Source organism: Ambystoma mexicanum, chromosome 14 (genome assembly GCF_040938575.1).
Source record: "Ambystoma mexicanum isolate Mex_15411 chromosome 14, UKY_AmexF1_1, whole genome shotgun sequence".
In the NCBI taxonomy this organism is placed as follows: domain Eukaryota; kingdom Metazoa; phylum Chordata; class Amphibia; order Caudata; family Ambystomatidae; genus Ambystoma; species Ambystoma mexicanum.
Window position 1 is genome coordinate 544,289,629 of NC_090940.1, and position 23,127 is coordinate 544,312,755.

Genomic DNA, 23,127 nt, shown 5'->3' on the forward strand with positions numbered 1-23,127 from the left:
CACCACCTTACACATAGGGAAGGTATCTTTCTGTGTTGTGAGGGAATAGCAGCCTCAATGCTCATTGCCAAGCTGAAAACTACTCCATGGCATCAACCCTCCTTTTTAGTTTTGGCTCTTAGGTGGCACTGAAAGCACTGCCTAGAAGCTTGTTTATTTTTATTTTTTATACTTCTTTATTTATAAAGCACTTAATACCAAAGAGGTTTCTAAGCGCGGACCAGGGATTCAAACCTGTGTTGCTCTGCATTGTCTGGTTTCCAAGACGAGCGATTGCCACTGAGCTATACTACCCGTATCTGAAACTATTGTCATGGGATGAGAGATGACATGTGTCGGGGGTACAGTCTGTGGGTGTTGTTTGGATAAATGCATACCCACTGACTGCCTCGGCCCATGCTAGTCCATATGGTTATGCCCAAACATTTATACAGAACGCAGCAGGGAGAACGGAACTCCCAAGGACCAGGCAAGGTGATTGAACACCAGTACAAAGATTCTATCATTTAAGAAAAGTGAAAATTGCTAAACCCAGAAGGGAGATTAAACATTTATGACTTGTCCAGTTCTGAAGAAGGCCACCGGCCGAAACATTTCTCACATACTGGACACTTATCAGAACGAATCGCTATTAAACCAGTGACTAAATCTTTTACAAGTAAACTGACTAAGCATCTACCAACCAGTGAATAAACTTTTATAAGTAAACTGGTGCAGGGAGCGTGGCAGCATCATTCTATTCATTATGCCCAAACATTACCTGCCCAAAATGCCACCCCCTGTGTTCTCTTTGAGTAGTAACACCTTCTGTGAGGCGCCTGCCAGTGTTATTTGAAGGCAGGGTTCTGAGAGTTAAGGTCCTAATTGCAGCTGTAAATATATCTGGTTGTGTAATAAAAAACGCCTTATCCAAGTGTGGCAGTATGTGTCCTCTTACATCTGAAGTCCCATTAAAAACAAGCATTGGCAGTGCCAACAGTTTTGTCATGCGAATAGGTATTCGATAGGTATTTGCCAGGCGCTGCTATCATATGTCCAGGTACCGGCACCTTCTTCCAGCTGTTGCAGTCTTATGGCCATGAAGTACCCTGGAGGCAGCGACCTGGCAAATGTCAAAGCCATGCCTACACAAAAGCCCAAACTGTTGGCTTTGCCAATGCTCGCTCTTCTCGGTTAAAGATCGGGCCGATCAGCATCTGTTTCGATCTTGCATTGGGAACACGTCAGAGGGGGCCCAGGACCAAACAGCCTGATAGATAATCTTGGCACCGAATGTAACCTACGTGATCTCAAGTGCTACAGGAATCCAACGCATTACTCTGCATGTCTATGGCAGAGCAAAAATAAATGGCACAGCACAGTCTTGCTCCTCACCCATATGCCCCTCTTTATGGATGGAGTTGTGCTACAGCCTTCTATGAAGCATTAGCTCTTTCGTCTCTGGAGGATAGCTTAGGGGCAACGTGCTCGCCTTGGAAGCAAGACGACGCGGAGCAACGCAGGTTCAATCCCTGGGTCCGTGCCTCTGGGTATTAAGCATGCTATAAATAACCAATTATAATTTAAAGGTAGGTCTTTCTTTAATGGGGTCCTTAATCCTGCCTGGTGGACCCTTCGCAACCCCTCTTCAAAATAATGACGAATGCAACTAAACTGTGAAAACGATATATATTCTGTTTGCCTCAGCCATACCCTGGGACTCGGAAAGTCATTCAGCCCCCCCATGCACATTCAGTTATTGGCTACGGGAAGTCAACTGACACCACCAACTAATTTCACTCCGGCTGCCCAACTAACATTTTGATGTTGGTAAACTAGCATTGGCAATGCCGCCATTTTGGCTTTTGTGTATGCACGGGAAAGGCCTTTGCCAGGCACTGCCTTAGTGGTATTAACTGGCCATTGTTGGTAGTAGCTGCAAAATGGTGCGAATAGCTGGGCATATAATAGCAGTGCCTGGCACATGCCTAATACTCATATAGAAGACAAAATTCTTGGCTTTGCCAGTGCTTGTTTTTAACAGGACTTCAGTGAAGGACATGCATGGTGCAAGTGGCCGAAGACAGACCTTTTTTTTTATTAAACCAGTAGCATGTGTACAACTCCAATTAAGTCATTAACTCTCAGAAGACTGCTTTGAAAAAACACTGGAAGGCACTTCAAGTGCAACATTTGATTTAAAGGTTTGATAAAGTTAGCTCAAAGAGAGCCCTGGAGTGTGTGTTTTGGGTGGCGAGTAGCAGGAAGTGGGTGGGCACGGCTATAGGGTTTGCAATGGGTGGGCAAATAACCAAACAACACTTACAAGCTTTGTGTCCCTCCTCATATGCCATGTAGCTGTGTTCTAGTGCAATAGTTTTGGCTTATAGGTGGCGCTTTAGCCAAAACTAAAAAGGCTATATGCACACCTATCAGAACAGTTAAGATCTAGGATACATACATACCCACTGAATCAGCTGGGTCAATGCCTACACCGATATTCTGTACGCGCTTACATCAGTGGCATGGGAAAGTGCGGAAGGGCCACTGGTCTAGTACAACACTCTTGCCAAGAACATTATCTGTGGCGCAAGGGATACAAAACGGCACAAAGTCATTGGGCCTCAGAAGGAGTTGGGCGGAGCGGTAAAAAAGCGGCGGCAATGCTATTACCACCACATTACTGCTCCGCCCAATCCCGAGCTCGGGGTAAACTCGGAACATTCACCTCCAGCTCAGAGCTGGAGGTGAAAGCGCCAAATTTCCACCCATTTGTCGGTGCAATTACTGCCACGAAATTATCGCTGCAGCAATTGCGTCGGAAATGCCCTATTGAGTGCCATGGACTCCGAAAAAATGGGGACTTACCCCACCACTGCAACGTGTGATCCGGCACTAATAACGCTGGCCCAAGTTGCTGTAACGCTAATTGCGTTGGCCGGTATGCCGGCGGATTTACTGTCGGGTTACCGCCCAACTCCTGATAGAGCCTATTGTTTTGTGTGTGTGGGTATAAAAGTAACTTAAGAAGTTCTTTTGTATCATTTTTAACACATACATGGAATGGTCCGGCAGCGTGTATTCCATACTGTGGGGAAAATATCGTGGTTGTTTAATGCAACTGTTGCGTACTGTAGGTATATATGCAGTCTGTTGGGCGCAGTAGACTCTCAGGCCATTCCATCCTTCAGCGGTCAGTAAATGTATTACAAGTGCCATGGACCTGACCTATTATTCAGAATGCTGCAAAATTGAGTTACTCTGCTTTCATGCACTTGCATGTCCACACTGTGTAAAGGTAGGCGGGTTGTATTTACACATGTCACCTATATACAATAGAGGAGGCGGATACTGAGCTATTTTAGACCTCCTTAATAATGAGGTAACGCTTTTTGTTCCCGGGCTTAGTCCCCTTGTCAACGCTCAAACAATGCATGCTCACTGAAGGAGCCCTGTGAAATTCGGAATATATGTATTTTATCGGGGTTATTGGCACCCCGAAAGAAAGTTGCATTTGCCTCAAGTGTGTGCGATTCGAAACCGCCCATTGGGGGACGGTCGATGCACTTTCTGTGCAGGTGAGAGTGAGCGAGCATGAAAAGCTTCTTTTAGGCTAGGTTGAAATAGCGGGACATAGTGGGGGACTGGGGGCTGGCCCGAGCTGCGATGGTGCTTGTGATGAAAACAGGCATAGCGGCAGCTTTCGTAGAAATATAAAGCACCGGACAAAGAGGGAGATCAAAAACAACAATAACAGAAAAAAAGAGAGAAATCTTAACAAAACTAAACACCGACAAACTCTCTGAACCACAACAAAAACAGACAACGGGCACAAGTACAGACGCTGAGCTGACCCAGAACTAAGTCTGTACAATCAGAGAACCTCAACAGATCCAGGCAAAACGAAACCGAGCCCCAACAGGACTAGGAAAGAAAGCACTAAGCCAACCAGACCGGAGCGGTCGAACAGCTCCAGTTTAACTTAATAGAACAAACCCCAAACCAATTAACTGCATCGAAACAGACTCAGAAAACAGCCCGAAGAAAACCAAAGCCAGTACGAAAGACAAGGAATGATCAGAACAGACCGAACCAGAGCAAAAGGCTGGACAGGACAGGGCCTAGTTAGGCCCAAACCAGAGCCGCAAGAGATGCTGGGCAGTCCCGGATAGGGAAGAGGGCCTGATCAGAAGTTGAACAGGGTAAGAGCCAGAACGCCCCCATGCCCCCAGCAAAAGCTGCAGGGAGTCAGAACTAGAGGAAAGGTTTAACAAAACCAAAAGTGAACCAGAGCAAAGGGTGAATGGAACCAGACAATGGACAATACTGAACAGAAGCAGTACATACCCAGATCAGGACCAGAACCTAATCGGAAGTTGAAAAGGGCAAAAACAATGGCTGTAAAGTGCCAGAACAGGTCAACCTCAAAATAGAGACAGAGCCCAAACGGAAAACCAGAACAGAACCCCAAGGAAGGTTGAACAAAACCGAACCAGAGCAAAGTATAAAAAGAACCAGAACATGGACAAAGACAGAACAGAGGCTGAGAAGACCCCGATCCAGAACAGAAACGAATCGTAGAGGAACACATCAAAAACAATGCCTGAAAAGGTCCAGAACAGGCTCCGGGCAGGGGCAGAACAAAAGTGGGAAAGACTAGCGAGACACAACCCAAAGCAAAAGCAGAACAGGTCTGAAGAAAAGGTTCAAAGGACCCAGAGAACGAACAGAGACTGCGCATGAAACGGAACAGAGCAACGATAACCACAACATAAAGATAACCTGGACCTTAAAAGTTAAGACTAGGACATGAAAAGAATGAGAAAATCAGCGGAGCCAGGCTCCAGGCCAGAAGTGCCAGAACTGTACCACACCGACACCAGAGACGCACTAGACCCAGAGCATGAACAGAAACACCTCTTGAAATAAACATCAACAAAAGACTTGTACAAACCAGCCACCCACAGTGCCAGAATAGACCCTTATGAGTACGTTGTGGCATATACCAAGTGCCCCTGCCGTGTTCTGTCAAGGTTCTGGCCCAGCCCTGTACGATGAATGCTCTTGTGCTCCTGTGGCTCTTTCCAGGTAAGGTACTGTTCCAACACGCACTGTATTGACGTTTAGTTCTTCTTCTTGTACTGTCTAGGTACTGTTCTAGTCTTCTTGAATTGTCCTAGCTCTGTTCTCAATTTGTTTCCCAGCCCTCCTGACCCCTCATACGCTATTTCTAGTCCTTCTGATGCCAACTTGCATTGCATGACACTGCTCTGATGGCATACTGGCTCTGTGTCGGCACTTCTTAGCTACTCGTGTTGTGTCGCTTTGTGGACGCACTGTTTTGGTCTAACTGTTTCTGTCTTAAGCATCTTGTTTTTCTTTCCTTCACCCAGTTCCCTGGCATTATTGCAGTGGGGTAGCGGGTTCTGTGCACGCACTGCCTTGGCACCGTTTCGGGTACTACTCTGGTTCTGCTAAGGCACTCCATTACGCTGTTGTTTTACAGCTGTCACTCATATTAGTTACAACTTCTCTGGGCACTGTTTTGGCCCCGAATTCCAGTTCAACTCTGACCCTATTCTGTGCCTTATAAAAGTGCCCCTCAGCTGCACACACGTGCCAGCCACCCTGCGCCCCGCCGATCTCCCACGGAGCACAGCGCCCTTGTCTCTGTCTGCGCCCTCTGACAACAGTACACGTTACATTGTTTGCTTTGCATCTGACGCCGGAATGAAGATTACCTTCTCAGTCACCGGCTGGCATCGTTTCCTGGCCTGGAAACCTCCGCACCCGCCACTGCGGCGGTGCCACCCCCGCAGGAACCGTGCCCCGGCTCAGTGCCCCCACTCGCTGCTCAGTGGGAAGAGAAGAACAGCCGGGGCAGTGGAAGAAGTGAGAGAGACATCCACAAATTAAAAAGTGACAAGTGCAATTGGCAGAGTCCCATTGAAAAACCAGCCAGCCTCCAAAAGTGGATTTTAAAACAACGATAAGGGAATTAAGGCTTGATCGGGAAAAAATGAGAGCTTTCAAAGTTTTGGAGAAAAAAAGTGTGCCGCATTCCGGGGAAACATGCCGGAGTTTCAGTGTTACAGGTGCCAGCGTTAGGATAAGTTCTCTGGGAGCCCTGGGTCACCGCCGCAGCAGGTGCAGAGGCGCGGGGATAAGAGGCTGCTGGTCCCGGCTGCTGCGGGCATCCTTGCTCTCCTGCAGCTGCTGCTGGACTCTCCCACCTGCTGCGGCACAGCTGACAGCGCGCGGACAGCCATGGAGAAAGAGGTAGGACTAGGCTGGGGCGGAGAGCGCGCGCCCCGCCCCGCCCCGCGCGGTCACGTGGCAAGGCGGCGGCCATGTTCCCATAGCAATGTCAGCCCAAGGAATACATTAGCGCTCAGTGGTTGAAGAAAACGAAAAGAACTAGTGGAACTATGTTCCCTGCTCTCCTGCACCCACTCCCCACAAACCCCATCACCACACCCCCTCTCACACACAATAAACCCCCCCCCCCAAACACATGCACCTGTTGTTTAAGCAAATGTTCAGTGTTGTGCACTGAAAGTGCAAGTTTCAACTTCTTCCTACACTGTTATTTTAAAACGAAACCGTTCTGTAATGGTTTCTTTTTAAAATAAAAGTATAAGAGCAGTAAAACTTGATTTAAAAAGTAGAGGAGTACCGCTCCCAACTGCTCGCGCTCACTTCGACCACTGTTAGTGCTACGTTTTGCATCGATGTTTGTAAAAAGAAAATGCTCGTTTTAAGAAGTTATCAATTCCGTAGCTTGGTGCAAGTAGAAATAAAACTGAAATCTATTTATTTACATTTTGTTTAATCAAATTATTCATCGCACTAATTTAATGTCTTCTAAAATTCAGTTTAATTACAACTCGAGGTGTGGTAAGTTAACCCGAAATGGTATTATATTAGTGTGAATGAGGTGCAGGTGCATTTTTCAACATGGACTCTTATTTGTATGGGAAGGAGGCAGGGATTGGAAGGAGTTGGCAAGGGGATAAGGAAGATTAACACTTGAGTCCTTGCAACTGGGAATCATGTTTAGCTGTGAACTGAACCAAGGAGAATCTTGTAGGTCCAAGAACGGCCCCTTTATTAAGTATCAGTGGCGTCTGCAGGAATCAAATTTAGGAGGGGCACAGAGGGGGCCAAAGACAAAAATAGGGGGGCACAGACAAAAGTGGGGGGCACCTATGAAAGATAATGTGTGACGTCACAAGCACGCCAGCAGAGAGGCCTTTGTGCACACCAACTACCCACACCCCACTGTACCTCCCCTGCTATCAGAATGCAGGCATGAAACAATTCAGCGACTAATGGCCCATCATTAGCACTTTTGTGGCTACATTCTGATGGGAGAGGCTGCTAGTTGCTCAATCACTGCTCCATTTGAGACAAAAGGGGTATTGCCATGTGATCTGCACACATTTGCCTCAGTGAGTGTCACAAATAACACCTCGAACAGAGAACACAGTCACTGCTCGCCTTAAGTAGGGGGGACAAGGGGGGCAGAGGGTTTCAGAGGGAGTCACTGGCCCCCCAGTCCCTCCCCTAGTGACGCCACTGTTTAGGATCAAACCGAAGGGTAGTTTAAGTATCAAAATAGTCACATTGTAGACATCAGATCAGTATTTTAGGAAAAAACCTATGGGCATTTTAATTTTGGACTAGAAGGAGAAAAAGGCTGAATAAGGGAAATACTTGAAGAAGTCAAATAGGAGAACCATGTTATATAATCAGCATTTTAAGGGTAAAAAAGCATGCATGCATTTTAATTATACACGCCAACCCTCTCGATTTAGGCAGGACAGTTCCGATTTTTCGTTAGAAAATCTTGCTAATTTTTATTTTCTCTCTCCTAAAATTATTGTAAACCCAATGCAATCCAAGGGAGAATCCAATTCTCCCCCTTTCTGTGGAACATCTCCCTCCCATATGCTCCGGAATGTTGACAAGTATGTGTAATGTCCACTGTTATGCACGGCTATCAGTTTTTTGAGTCCCCAGGGAGGGTGAAACCGAGAATTTCATTTTTGCCTGATGAGACCCCATTGTAGTGCATGGACGGCTCAGGGCCTTGACAGGTGAGAGAATTAATTCCATGGTGTGTGACACCCGCCAAAAGCGTGAGAGTTGAGATGTATGTGGTTATGTATAAAGGACCAGCTCATTAAAGGGGCTGTGGATATTGACAGACTCACAAATACCTGTGCAACTGATGCCACTTGCACACTAGCCAATACATTTGGGATCACTGCCTTTAGGCGGGAATGCAAAAACGATTACTGCGTCCATATGAGTGTTTTCCTGGCCAAGTGAATTAAAGGTGAATAGAAACCTGGCGCTCTACTGCAGGACCTCACTCTAAATCAGGGTTGTCCAACTCCAGGCCTCGAGGGCCAGATCCATGTCAGGTTTTCAGGATGCCCCCCATTAATATTCATGAGTTATATTTGCAAACACTGATTCTAAATGTATGCAGATCTTTTCTCATGAATATTAATGAGGGATATCTGGAACACTCATCATGATCCCGGCCTTCGAGACCTGCAGTTGGACAACCATGCTCTAAATTGGACAAGGGTCTACAAATGCCTAGCCTGGAGAACATGGGGGATGAATTTAAATTCCTCACCTCTGACAGGCAAATAATGGCCAATAAGAATGAGACAGATGCGGTGGTGGGTCTGTCTGAATCCTCTGTGGCCACACACAGGGAGGCAGCCCTAAATCAACATCGGAGCTACCCTGTCACCTGGATGGGGCCAGCCAAGCAGGAGAATGCCTGAAATGATAAGTGTCCAGTCCCCCCTGGACTTGACTGTAGGAGCTAGTCAGCACTTGCAGAGTGGCAGATCCCAATGAAGATGTGAGACACTACAAAGTCTGATATTGATATGATATGATAGGTTATTTATAATGCACTTAATACCCAGAGGTTTCTAAGCGCGGACCCGGGGATCAAACCTATGTTTCTCCGTCGTCTTGCTTTCAAGACGAGCACATTTCCCCCAAGCTATCCTTCCATTGAGAGTACTGTTGTGCCAATCAACAATATGAGAAAGCTTTGGAAGCTCACGTGAACTGTCCACATGTGCAGGCAACGCACACTTTAAGATATGTGTTATTTGACAAATAACTTGCTTAAGACCTACATCATCCCCGACCCTCTGTGCTCTACGACCCATAGAATACATCCGAATCCCACAAACAATTCAGTCCAGCTGTTCACATAGCTTTTCACAAGTTGACACTATGACACTTTGGACACAGCACCCGTCCTCTCGCCTTCAATATGGGCTGCTGTTAGAGACCTAGCCACTCTCTACCTACTTTCGATTTGGCTATTTTACCACTAACATTCGTTACAGCTCAACACAGATTATGTGGTCTTCGAAAGGGCGTTCATCCACCACAGCTCTTCAAGGCTATACAAGTGAAAGTAGGCGCTATACAAATATATGTCACATAACATAACATGAACGCTGTCCTAGTATGCAAGCAAGTGAAACGGGAGCCAAAAGCTATTGTGGATCAAATGGGGATACAGAATGTCTGCCCGGCAAGAGTTATGAAGGCCTAAGTACCAAAAACATCAGCATCACTTGACTACTGGACACGAACAGGGATGGCATGGGAAACAAAAGAGGCCCTGGAAATAGTTTTCAAAGTGGCCCTATATTACACATTTTCAGCAAGTCCAATGCTTTTCCTATGAGAACATTTGGAAATAAAATAGGTTAGCACACAAAAGAGGCCCAGGGTGCAGAGGCCTACTGGGAAAATCTCCAGAGTTCACTATAGGTCAGTCCACACCTGGGGAGGAAACATGCATTTAGGAAACACGTGCCTGGCAAAAGAAGAGACCTGGTCTCCTAGAGGAAAAAATACCCCTTTATTATAGTGTGCAGATCATCAACCAAACCAAAAAACAGAGGTAAGAGCAAGAGAGGTGTGCAACAAGTACAGCAGATTCTGGGCAATGCCTCTGATAGTACGTGGCAGGGGTGTTGCTAGGTCTGGAAAAGATCTGGCACTAGGCCAATGTCAGGACTGTTGGGACTCAGAGCTAGCTAGCATTTTGGTTGTAGCTCCTGAGCTTTTATCCGGGGCTACAACCAAAAGACCCAGGGCTATAGCACCCCCAACACCCCAGCAATGCCACTGCCTGGGAAGTCACGAAAGAGGCGGATGACGCTGAGACGCATGTGATCCCACTGGCAGCCATAGAAAGCACTGCCTTACACAATCATAGTCATACAGACAGCAATACATATGATATTAGCATCATCAACGTCTTTTTTATGATTCCAACAAAGACTCAAATGGAGATTGAAATTGAAGGTGGGTTAGTTTTGCTTGCTAAATGAAACCGTTGGTTCTTTCATTTGTCCTATTCACATTTTCTCTTGTCACACACTTTATTTCTGGCTTCCTTCTCATATCGTGCCGAGTCCTTTCAGCTCCCAGTGCATCGATTAACCTTGTATCTGCTTCACCTTAAATCTGTCTGCCCCTGTCTGTTTGGGGCCATGCCAGCAATAATCCCCAGCTATGGTCTTGAAGGGCCAGGCCAGTCCTTCACCAAATGAAAGTGCCACCGTGTTCACCAAGTAATGCCCTTCGCATTATTTACTTTACGATCTACAAACTTCCAGGACTTTCGCTCAGCTTGTTTGAAGACAGTGGGCCTCATTACAAGGTTGCCAGTCCGGTAACAACGGTGCTGGTAAGCTACCGGCACTGTTGTTACCGCAACGGCAAACTACGATTTCTGGTTTGGGGCTAAAGACTTTTATTAACCAAGAAAGCAAGAGAAAACCTATCTTTCCCTATTCATAAGAGGGTTTCTCTGTCTCAACTAAAGATAAGGGGTCTGTCAACCTAAAAGTGTCGACCGTCCTGCGTCAAGAAAACCTTTCTTCTGTCCCTGTATACTAGAAATGAAAGAATAAAGCTGTGCTATTCTGGGCCCAGGAAAATGACTCCCTTCTCCTGGGTTGTGGTTCTTGGTTTGCTGAAACAGTTCCCAAATCTTAGAACAGTCTCGTGCCTCACACATTGTTAGGGGGAATGTCTCCCTTCATCGGATAGTAAAGTTCAAAATAATACTTTCTCACACTTTGTCATGGGGAATGGCTTCCTCCCTGGACAGTAACGTTCCAAACAACACCTTCTTGGTGGGCGAGGAGCATGTCTGCCTTTCCCTGACGTACATTCTCAGATTGCCCGGTAGAATGGGCTTCTGGCCTTCCTCCATCCCCCCTCCCGCTCCTCCACTGTAGCTAGGAATCTCAGAGTTATCTTCGACTCCTCCCTTTCCTTCATCCCTCATATTCAGGACATAGTCAAAAAGTCCCACTTTCAGCTCTTCCTTCTAAATGGACTGTACCCTTCCTCACCGTCCCCCAGAGATTCAATGTTACCCGCACTCTGGTTCTCTCCAGGCTAGACTACTGCAACATCCTCCTCCATAATCTTCCTTCCTCCACCCTGCGACCCCTCCAGCTTACCCAGAATAGGGCAGCAAGACTTATCCTTGGCCTCAAGCCCTGGCACTGCATCTCTCCTTCCCTACTAAGCCTTCATTGGCTCCCGGTCTCAGCATGGTTTAAATTAAAATCCCTCTGCATCATACACAAGGCTGTCTGGGCCGGGGACCACTCGATCTTCAACGCCTTCTGACAAAATACTCTCATTCCAGACTCCTCTGTTCCTACGGCACCAACTCCCTGCATGTTAAGCACTTGCCAAACAGAGAGCTGGTGCGCGATCACTTTGCTTGGCTGGCGCCCTCCTGTGGAACAGCCTCCCTCTCCCACTGCGTCTTGATGTAGACCTCCTTAAGTTCAGAAAAAGCCTCAAGACCTTTCTCTTTACCTTTCTCATTTTCTCAAAATCAGACATTTTATTAAACAAAAGGGTTGGGATAATACCTCTCTAGCCCCATTCAAAAGAGAGACTTCATTACCTACAAGCTAAAACTAAGAGTTTTTCTGTGTCAGGATGTCAGTTATTAAAGAAAGTCATCCTATTCTGACCCCCACTCTAAACAAAACAACAAAAGGTTGCAATGAAAGGTCTGTGTCTTGATGTTGGCAATAAGTGTTCAAAACTCAAAGCCTAATGGATGACTCCAATGAAAAAGTTCTCCAAGGTAAAGACCTTTGAATCCAGAGGTTGTTCCCCTTCCTGTGGAGTCTTAGGTCAGCTGGAAAAATGTCTCTTTAGTAAATAGTTCCTTTGTGTCTTCAATGGAGTTTCAAAGTTCTTGTTTAAATAAATACATTCTGTATTAGTCTTTCGGTAGTATTTCTGATACTTTGTAGATAACATGGCATACTCCCCTGCCAGTAATCTTCATACAATTTCAGCTACCTGGTGTACCTGCCTGCCAGGACTTTTCTTAAGGTTTCTCAGATCACCTGGTATACTCCCCTGCCAGGAATCCTTATAAAATTTCATCTGTCTGGTATACTCACATGCCAGGACTTTTTAAAATGCATTTCACAAATCTTTACAATTTTCTCCCTACCTTGGCATCTCATGCATCTATACTTGTTTGGGGCTTTCCTTCATACTTTTTCTTGTCTGCATTGACACATTCTTCTTATTGGGTGCTGAATTGGTACTTTGTCTTGACTGCATTTAAACAACCTTTGTGCATTTTTTGTGTCAGCAATGTTATAGTATTCAAACACTTGATGGCATGCTTGTTGGAATGCCCCAAGTTCCCCAGCTGCTTTGGCAGACTCATCGGTTCCTTCCAGTGTCTCTGATGCTGCTCGCACCTCCGCTGTTTGATTCCTTCACCCATTGTCTAGTTCAGAGTGTACAGACATTCTCCCTGCATCGTGCATAGCTCTGCGGTCAAACGCCAACTCTCCTGCTCGGTCTGGGCTGTAGAATGCTGTCATGTCGCGTGTCCCAACCTCCAGGAGCTCCTGTGTGGCTCCAAGCGTCTCCATGGCCCTTCTTGCTCGCACACAGTACTTCTCCTCTTCTCCCAGTGGTCCTGCGTGTTACGCGAGCTCCATCGGGTGCCTCGCTTTCCTGATCCTCAGCGTGGGTCACAATGTCTGCTCCTGCACTGCTCAACTTGATAGTGCGGTTGCCGGATTTAAGTCTCCCACTCATTGAAGGTTTGGGAAAACAACTAGTCTGCATGTTAAACTTCAAGCACCTGCCACCTTGTACAAACTCCATTGTCCTCCTCCTCATCTCAGTACCTGGGTGGTTATGGGAGTTGGAGTCTATAGTTGTCTTGGAACTTTTAACTTTTTAATGTTTTTTTTATCAATGTCATTTAAAGGTACATCAACAACAACACATGTTATGTGTGAGTTGTGGGTTTTTGGTTCTAAGGTGGAAGTCTCACTGGAATGACAAAAGGCCATTAAGTACTGGATTATCAGTTTCTTCCTCACGGGAAGGTGTGGTATACCACCTCTTGGCCAATGGAGTTAAAACGTCTCCCTGATAGTTGACTCCTCCCATGTGATCCTCCCTCATGAAATCGACCCCAGGGTCAGGATCAGGTAGTGGCTGCCGTCTCCTGGCCACACCGGAGGAGGTCACCGCTGGGAATCCAGGCTGCAGCTGTTATATATGGTAAGGATCGTGGTGGGAATGTCGTCCCAGTCAGTTATATGACCACCCATTTTCTGGGGCGGGGTAGTTTGTGTCATTCCATTTTATTATATGTGATATTTGGGAAGCAATGTTGTATCCTGTGAGGTATGGGACTCCCATTCCTCCCAAGCGAGCATCACCAATCATCAGTGATATGGGCATCCTGTTTTTTTTACCTTGCCAAATAAATCACCCACCCTCTCATTGGAATCGAACCAGAGCGGGTTGTGCGATCACAGTCGGGAGTGCTATATAGTAGTAGAGGTATCTCAGGACTAGGTTCCTTTTTACTGACGTAATTCGGCCCCTTAAGGATACGTTCTGTGTGCTCCATCATTTTAGATCGCTTTCCTAAGTCTTGAAAAGTTTGGAGAAATTTGCTGAGTCGGTCGCTTGTGGGCACGCGGGGATCTGCACCACCAAGTATTATACCTCGCCTCTTTCTCAGGACAAAGGACACATTGGGCATAATGGCTGCAGGTCCGCTTCTGTTATTTCCGTCCCCCTGGCTGCTGATTTGTGATAGTTAATGATGAACCCTGATGTCTTCTTGAATAAATCAAATTCTGATATGGTTTCCCTGATTGATGTTTGCAAATTTGTGAGCGTCAGCATGACATCATCTGCACAGAGGAATATTTCGTATTGTCTGCCTCCTGCCATAATTCCCTCGATCAAGGGGTTGTCCTTAATTCGCTTGGCAAAGGGCTCCATTACCAATGCAGATTAATGGTGAGAGGGGGAATCCCTTCTTTGTGTTGCAGGTGAGTCATATAGTTAGTGTGCACCCTCGGTTCACCCACATCCTTGTGCTGCGTGTTTTGTGGTTAGCCAGGATCAATAGCTGGCCCTTTCCACCCTGTCAAAGGCGTTAGTGGTGTCCAATGTTAGGAGGGCCATTTTAATATGTTCGCTTGTTGCTACCTCAATGATATCTAGTACCCGCTGAATATTATCAAATGTGGTTCTCCCCTGAATAAAGACTGTTTGGTCTGAGTCAAAGAGCTGTGACATCACGTCTGCTAGCATATTAGCTAACATTTTCGAATAAATATTTGCATTGGTATTCAGGAGTGATATATGCCTATCAGAGGCTTAATCTTGGGGGTCCTTCCGTGGTTTGGATATTAATGTGCTCTAGCACCTTGAAGCTTCTTTGGTGCTAGATGGAATTACAATAATAATTCTTAGACCAAATAATCAGACAGACTCAAAGAGTATGGCAAAGTACTACTTTATTCTCATTTTAATAAAGCAGGGTCAACTGGCAGACAGCAGACTGATGCTTGCACACTCACAAACAAGTTTGATTACATGGAGGTCTTATACCTCAATATGCGTCATCTATGCCATCATTCTACATGGCAAAATACAAAACCTATCGAGGGTAAGGATTGGTGAAGGGAACATATCTACTTATACAATATATAAGGATCAGTGCTTCATTGGTTACCCCTTGTCTGTAGGGTACACCTTGATCTACCTCTAAACACATATAGTACTGATTATAGAGGATAAAACATCAGTGAATTGTTTCCTGCCACATTGTATGTTAGGTTATCCCCCAACCCCACTGATTGGTTGCCATTTTATCCCAATCTTAGACTTTTAGCTCCTTAGCAGCACGTACCTGAAACGAAACCTAGGTGTTTGAATCCCATCAGACTACTCCCAATGGTCGCAATTATTCTATCTTCTGTCATCTTGAAACACTTGTGTATAGGCGCGTTATAAATGTCATATCATATCATATCATATCGGTAGGCCATAAACCAAAGTCTTCTTTTTGTAGTCATCTTGTTGCTGCTCACTGTGCTAGAACATTCAAGGGAGTGTGAGCACACCACTATCTTAGCATAAGATTCTAATGCATGGCCTTTGTTTTTGACTTCTGAATCACGTGTGAAAAGACAACAAATTTGTCAATTTCAGCCTTCCATTTACTGCCAATTGATTTAAATATTAAGGGTGCTGTTGCTCCACTTGGCCTCTAGAGGCTTGCTCACTCTATCTCATATGAACTTTATATATTTTTTATTGACCAACAGTTTGGCTCTCACGGATGTTTTTGTCTTCCATCTATAAAGAATGTTCCAAATTCAGAGCGTATACATGTACTCCTTTGCGCTTATCCCCCAAAATAGCATCTTCGCTCTGGGCCAACCTTGATCTATCGTCGGGTCTGCTCACTGGGTTGTTTTTCCACGTCTCCTGATTCTTACAGCCATGGCCTGTCTCTGAGGTAGATTGGTTAAATTCAACTTGAGCCGTCGTCCATTTTTCTTATATGGCCGTCCTTCCCACGTAATATATTCCTCTATAGCAAACTTCTATACATTGGGCCTCATTACGACCCAGGCGCTGGACCATTGTGCTATTAGCACCATGGTCCATGCCGGTCTCCGGCATGGTGGATGGCGGAATTACCGCCCCCATCACAAGGTTGGCAGGGGCGGTAATTCCCCATTCACCATTTGCCCTTCCCCATTCCCATTTGGCCCCATAGGGCATAATGGGGATGGGGAAGGCGCTAATTACGGCACCGTAAATTACAGTTGCCGTAATTAGCTCCAAGGTCCCTTAGCGGGTTGGATTTTAACGCCTGCAAAAAGCAGGCGTTAAAGCCTGTAACCCGCTAAGGGGCCTTGTAATCAGGCGCTAATGGTTTAACGGCGCCGACGCTCTTTACGGCGCCATTAAACCATTAGCGCCAGGGTCGTAATGAGGCCAATTGTCTTTCTACCTTGCGTTACTGCGTATTTACAGTTATTGGTCAGTAAGTTACTTAGTGTTCTTTAGATCCATGATTACTTACGCTTTAGGTACATGTTACTCTCAGTGCTTCAGTTACATTGTTACTTTATATTTTCATATTGTTTCAACAAAGGTTCATATATCTTCTTTATGACATCACTTCGTCCTCATAAGATTTTACTTTAACATCCTTCCATGATGATCACATATGCATTCTGACATCTTCGCAGGTGACAGCCTTCCATGTAGCTTTCTTCAAAAAAGATAGCAGGCTCTCCTCTCCAGAAAGAACATGGCATGATAACCTGTTCTGAGATATGAGATTACAGCAAACACTTTTTGCTCACTGTACCTTTCACAGATGGGAAATATCCATTTGCATGTCAGTCTTTGTCCCACCTACATGGGCAGTCCAGCACCGAAATGCTATGGCAATTCCTCTCTGAACAAGAGTACCAACAGCAACCCCATACACATGTTTCAGCCTTGTTGGGCCTCATCAGTGAGGTGAAGCTGTGCCTCTGAGCACAGTGAGCAGGGAGTCCACGTCTGGTTGCCCCCAGGTAACTCGGGGGGACCAACCCGAAGTTCCTTGCAAATATTTCAAAAAAGGTAGCAGGCACTCCTCCCCAGAAAGAACATGGCATGATAACCTGTTCTGAGATGAGAGTTTGCAGCACACACTTTTTGCTCACTGTACCTTTCACAGATGGGAAATACCCATTTGCATATCAGTCATGAAGCTTTCTTCCATGCAGCATCCTTCCACATTATCAGTGCAAGAGTACATTCTGGCTGTCTGTCTGAGTGCATAGCATCCTTCATACACTTGATGCGATATAGGAACAATGCAATGGGTCCCACCTATGCATTTTCTTTGACTGTTACAATATGACGGTGGTGAGGGGACAGGAACTGGCAAGAAAACATTAACCTGCTCCTCTACATTCCCCTCTTTGGTCGAATCTTCGAACAAATTCTCTTCTTATATAGTCTTTATCTCTTCTTCATCATTTATCAGCATCTTCTCTTCATCCTGCTTCTTTTTTGAGATCCAAATCTTTCTCATCCCCCTCAGGTTGCCTGCATTTTATATGTGTTCATCCACACTCAAGGTCATATGACAGTATTCTCCAGATGACGAGCGAATGGAATATCCAACATCCTACATATCTTTTCCGATCCATGTGGTATTGAAACGTTTGTTCCTGGAGGTGCAAGGGTACTTTTCTTTATATTCTTATGGATACTGCTCACTGTGAGAAACCTGACTGTGTCTCCCTGGCTGGTCCCCGGGGATCTGTCATCCAGGGGGCCAGGACACGGCCATCGCTTTCAGATCTAATTCCTGAGGGTGACCAGTGCGGGAGGATCACCTGGATAGGGGGTCCTTGGGGAGTGGGAGTGGGACACCGACGGGTGAGGCTTGGTGTCCCCCTCTTTAACACCTTGTCCCCATCCTGCTACGTAGGATGTTCCAAAACACTGCCCCCCCTTTTTCGCACTGAAACATTCGCTCAACACAAAAGACAACGGACTAACACCAGAGCCGTTTACCTGACATGTCCCAATATGAGGGTCAGGCAAAGTCAGGCAGTTGACCAGAATCACACACACCTGACTGCCCTTTCCCTTCCCAACAGGTGGAGCACAAGAGCACAGGATGAGCAAGGCAGACCACACAATGTGAGAACTAAATCAGCACAGCAGTTCAAAAGGAGGAGAAAGATGGCGTAGAGTGAGAGGGTGACAAGGAGGGAGTCAACCTTGCCCTTTCCGACCAAGGCCGGTGAATCCTCTGTAGAAGGAAACATAAGTCCGCAAAAAATAGCCAACATATATTGCCACAAATGTTAACAGTACGGGAGACCTTCCTCCGCTGATTACCAAGCTGGGAAGAGACGCTTGTCTCAGTGATACCAACCTTGACTCCAAGGAGAAAGAAAGCACAAGCAGTTCATCACAGCCGGTGAGTCGAAAGGAGTTTTAATAAGAAACCGAACTGTGGTAGTAAAAAGTAGCCAACAGCTAATTTGAACTTTGAAAAGCTGCAAGATAAACTTGAAACTAATGGGGGAAAACCAGCAACAGAGGAGTACGGCACCACATGGGTGCTCACGCAGGAAACTCTCTGCGATTATCCGAAGGTAGAAAACTAGGATAACCAGAAGACCTTGGAAGAAGGCGAAAGGAGGGTCAAAGTGGTCATACAGGGGTCTTGTGAAATCCTCTATACGTCGAAAGTTTTGACCGACAGAGAACTGCAAAAGTTAAGGGAAGTAAATCCCACATGTTGAAAAGGAGCACAAGAACTGTGTTTCGTAGAACAAAGTGAATCGGGAAGTGGGGGTGTGCATGAACAGTGTTTTATAAAAGGCGGCGAGAGTGAACCCGACACAGGGAAGCTGACAACCAAGGGTCAAAGGCCGAAAACCTGTTTAAAAGACATTGGGCCTCATTATGAGTCCGGCGGTAGCCGTGCTGGTAAAACCGGCATCGCTGCCGCCGGAGTCATTTTTTTATCGGCACCCGGGAATGAGGACTTACTGGGGCATTCCAGCCTCGGCAGACTCGGTAATTCCCCTTTGCCGGGTGCTGGTAAAAATTGCTTCACATTCCCATTTGAGCCAGGGGAGGACGGATGCACCGGCACCGTTAATAACGGTGCCGTAATAACGGATCCGGTGCATCCGTCAAGGTCTGCGAGCGGGTACCGCTCCAGCCCCCAGGTCAGACCTGGCGGGCTGACAGGCACCCGCTCACAGACTCGTAGTTTCCCAGTCGGGTAACAACGGTGCTGATGGCTTACTGATACCATTGTTACCGGACTAGCAAACTTGTAATGAGGCCCATTGAGATTTGTGAAAGCATTAGCATTGAAAGACATGGGGAAGGGAAGTGTCCCCCTTGTCTTCTGGGGTCCGTGCCTGGCCGAGGGAGATCCAGGGGTGGGAAGGTACCACCCAAAGCACGCTGGAAAAGAAACTGTCTTATTAATTTGTCTAACACGTCTGAGTGGGGGATCAGCGCCCAGAAGAAAGGGACCCAGGGGTGTACCCATCACCCAAAAGTGTTCTGAGGGGTCAGTTCCCAGAAGAGGGGGGCCCACGGGTGAAACCATCACTCAGAAGTGTTTGCAGCAGTCAGTGCCCTCAAGAGGGGGCCCCAGGGGTGAGCCATCACCCAAGGTGTTCGTAGAGCAGGACTTTTTGTTTGTTTGTTGAGAGTATCGGGCATCAAAGGCAAAATACTTTTTTTCATTATAAAGAGACTTAACCATCGAAGAACCTGATAGCTGATACAGAACTGTTGGCTCGTGCTGCAAAGGCTCAAGAGTGTGCTGTGCTCCAAAGACCCACTTTTCCTGTGCTAAAAATGTGGGGAACGGGGACCTAAAGGCAATCACATCCTGACATATTATTTGTGAACACTTTTTCCTTAATTTTGATACCCTATCCCTCACTCTTTCTGTAATTAGTTGTAAGGAATTGGCAATAGGTTTTTCTTAGTATAGGCCCTTTTATTTTGACTCAACACCACTAGGACTGCCTTATTTCTTTATTTGATGGTCAACACTTGATCCCATCTTTGATTTAGATTAAGTTTAGGTGTTTCTCCCCCTGCATTTATAGTTCAATAAACACCCTTGAACCGTGATCACTTGAGTCTCTCTTTTGTTGTCACCATGCGTTCCTTACATCACCCGTTCCAGCATCAATGTCAATCATTATCTTCATCTCAATAGCTTTATTGGCTGTCTTCTTGCATTGTCCCACTATGATCCTTATGAGACAGAATCCTAGCAACACAGACACTAGTATTGCCCCAAGTATTTTGAAAGCATTTGCAAGCCAGGTCGGAATACACGAGAACAGAGATGTAAACCAATCATCATCTTCAATTTCGTCTACTTGCTCCACCATCTTTGTGTGCAAAGGTGACAACAGTGTTATTGCTTGTGTCAGGGTTCCATTTCCTGCATCATGAGATGGTGTACACGTACAGCAAGAAGGCCCGACCTTGGCACACACGCTCCTTCCTTTGCTGTAATTAAGTCCATGACATACCTGCACTGGAGAGTCATCAGCCTCTGATTGCAGACTCTGATGACTCAGTCACCTTCTCTGATTGCATTGAATCCTTTTATTGCTGTATTGATTGTCTGCAGCAGCTCCCATCTTGTAATCTGCAACCACTTGGCGTTTACTGCAGCTGGAAGTCCTAGCAAGAATATAGCTGTCATTATCATTGCTCTCTTGCTGAACAGTTTATGCTCATCTAGGATAGTGTCATAGGACTCCATTGCTTTTGCTGAAAAATAATTGCTTCTCTTCATTCTCAGGTGTTCATCCATTTTTGGAAATTCATCAATATGGAGGTCACTTTGGGGAATCACCAACGGCTGGTGCATGTAGAATTATGATAGAGTATATTCCTCCCAATTCTTAGTCAACTGCATGTAGGCTCTGGAGCCACAGGCCCAATATCCATCTAATAACACTGCAGTTCCTCCATTAATTCCTGGGACTTCAATTGTCTGTCCACATCCTTTATTTTCTCCAACCGGGATCAGGCCATAATTCCTGAAGCATGTTGTTGCATTTCTCAGTGGTATTATAGAAACTGGTCCTGCTTCATTGTCGACCCATGTGAGTAACTTTGAGCACTAGGCCTATGATTCCAGGCATTTGTCAATAGATGTGCAGGGCAAGCCAATAGCCCTTCTTCCCATCCATTTCTGGTGAAAACACATCCATATATCACTAACCGAGGCCTTGCTCCACATCTTGGCTCTTCTGGTTTTTCAGTTATGTCTGAGCAATTCACCTTCTTCATCTGTATAACCTTTATTCGTTCTCCTATCTGGGATGGATACATGAGTTTCCTGCTTGTCCATCCAAGTCCATTTTCCATCCTTCTTTTCTTCACATAGATATATTCATATGGGAATGGGAATTTTGATTGCCATTGTAACACAGCCCATTTTCCTTCAAATTGTTTTCTGGTTGTGGCATGTTGCTAGATGACTGAGGCATTTTGCATCATGTGAAGACATTTCTCTTGCAATAAATGTTCTTGCCGCATTCATAGCGTATGGCTTTAAGGAACAAACGTAACAACTTTCGCTTGATGTTCTTCCACCCACCTCTTTCATGTGCTGGTACCATAGATTATTGTGAACTGAATTTTCAAGATACGTATTCATACCTTGATGGTTCTCCTCAACATCCCTTTTAAATCAAAATAAACTCCTAATTATAATGTAAAACAGGCTCTCTGTGCCTTTGGTGGGAACAATAATAAGTGTTTCATTAATACCCTTCATAGCAGTGCCATTAATACCCTCCATGTTAGTGCCATTGTTTGCAGCACTTCATAATTCCATAAAAATTAGGAGAAAAACACAAATCATAATACCAGCTAATATCACCATCCATATCACATGAAAACCTATCGATTTCTTGGATGGCAATGAATCGCTAAAATGGTGATGCCTCTCCATCTTATATTTACTTTAATATTAAATTGGTTATCTCATTTTTAATCACTTCTATCTCAACAACTGGGGTATTATTGCAATTATCACTCTCCAGACAGTACAGTTATTTTGTTTCTCCAAACATTTTCGAACTAAAGCTGGATATATGAAAAAAGAACAGATAAGAATGTATATGCTAGTGTAATGATAGGATTCATAAACGATAGTCGATATTCTTTTTCCTTCAAAGTCCGGACTCTTGTCTCATTGTCTCTTGTGCTTGTCTGAAAGGAGTGTTCCAATGTAGGTTCAAGTCTGTTTTCTCCTTTCCAAATCTGGAAACCAATGATCTTTAGTTGGTTTTGAAAAACATTGAACCCTAATCTATAGTGCTTGTGTGCACTTCTTTCTCCTTGTTCTTGTTTGTAGCCATTTGGTGGGTCTGCATACGTGGAACTACTTGTCTTGCTTCTTTTGGGATGTCTTCGGGAGGGGCCAATGTTTTGACCTTCATATGGTTTGACATCATGTAGATGTAGCCACGCTCCTCACCCCCACAATTTCAATGCAATAGGGCTAGCTTCCTCTACTTCATGAGGACCCTCAAATTGAGACATACTCCATATAAATTGGTGCACTAGCACCTGGTCTCCTGGGTACAACCTTGCGGGTCTTAGCAAATCTTCTGTTTCATGCACTTGATTGCCTTTGTTGCTTCCTTTCGACCCCTCTCTTCTGTTCTTGATATGTTGAGTCATGAATGAAACACTTACAATCATGTTGTTAAATAATCATGCTGTCAAGATCCATGCCCCTGACCCCCTCAGGTATAACAGCCGCTTGGCAGCAGTGGGGCTAAAGCCCTTCACACCGGCCCCAAGGGCCTTAAAACTCTATCAGAAACATACATGAATCAGTCCTGGCGCCTTTGGTGCCAGGCTCATTATCAGGAATAAAGCAATACCAGTTTTGGACCTTAATCCAACATGGAGGCCTATTACACAGCTCAGTTTTTTAGAACCAAGCCATGCGGTATAGTGTTTTGGGTGTGGCTGGGCCTGGAACTACTTGGCCTGGAACTACTTTACCTAGGCTATTTAAACCACACCCAAACAGCAGAACACGTTTCGTGTTATTCTGTACACCTGCAGCGTAACGCTCACCGTGTCCAGCTCCTGCTCATCTGCTTCTCCGGTGGCCCGATCCTGAAGCCATAGATCCGGATTCCATTAATAACCTGGAAGAACAAGAACAGCATTAGCGAGCAA

General features: G+C 45.6%; 1 protein-coding gene across 3 annotated transcripts in view; it reads right to left on the minus strand.

Moving 5' to 3' along the window:
- Window positions 1-6,250, minus strand: part of TC2N (tandem C2 domains, nuclear) — a 305,672-nt gene extending 299,422 nt beyond the window's left edge. For 2 of the 3 annotated variants that reach the window (XM_069637839.1, XM_069637837.1), the window contains exon 1: window positions 5,721-6,249. The gene's annotated coding sequence lies outside the window, so the exon portion shown is untranslated. Of the gene's footprint in view, window positions 1-5,720 lie in introns of all 3 variants that reach the window. The other variant, XM_069637838.1, reaches the window with a different exon arrangement.
- Window positions 6,251-23,127: the final 16,877 nt, after the last annotated feature.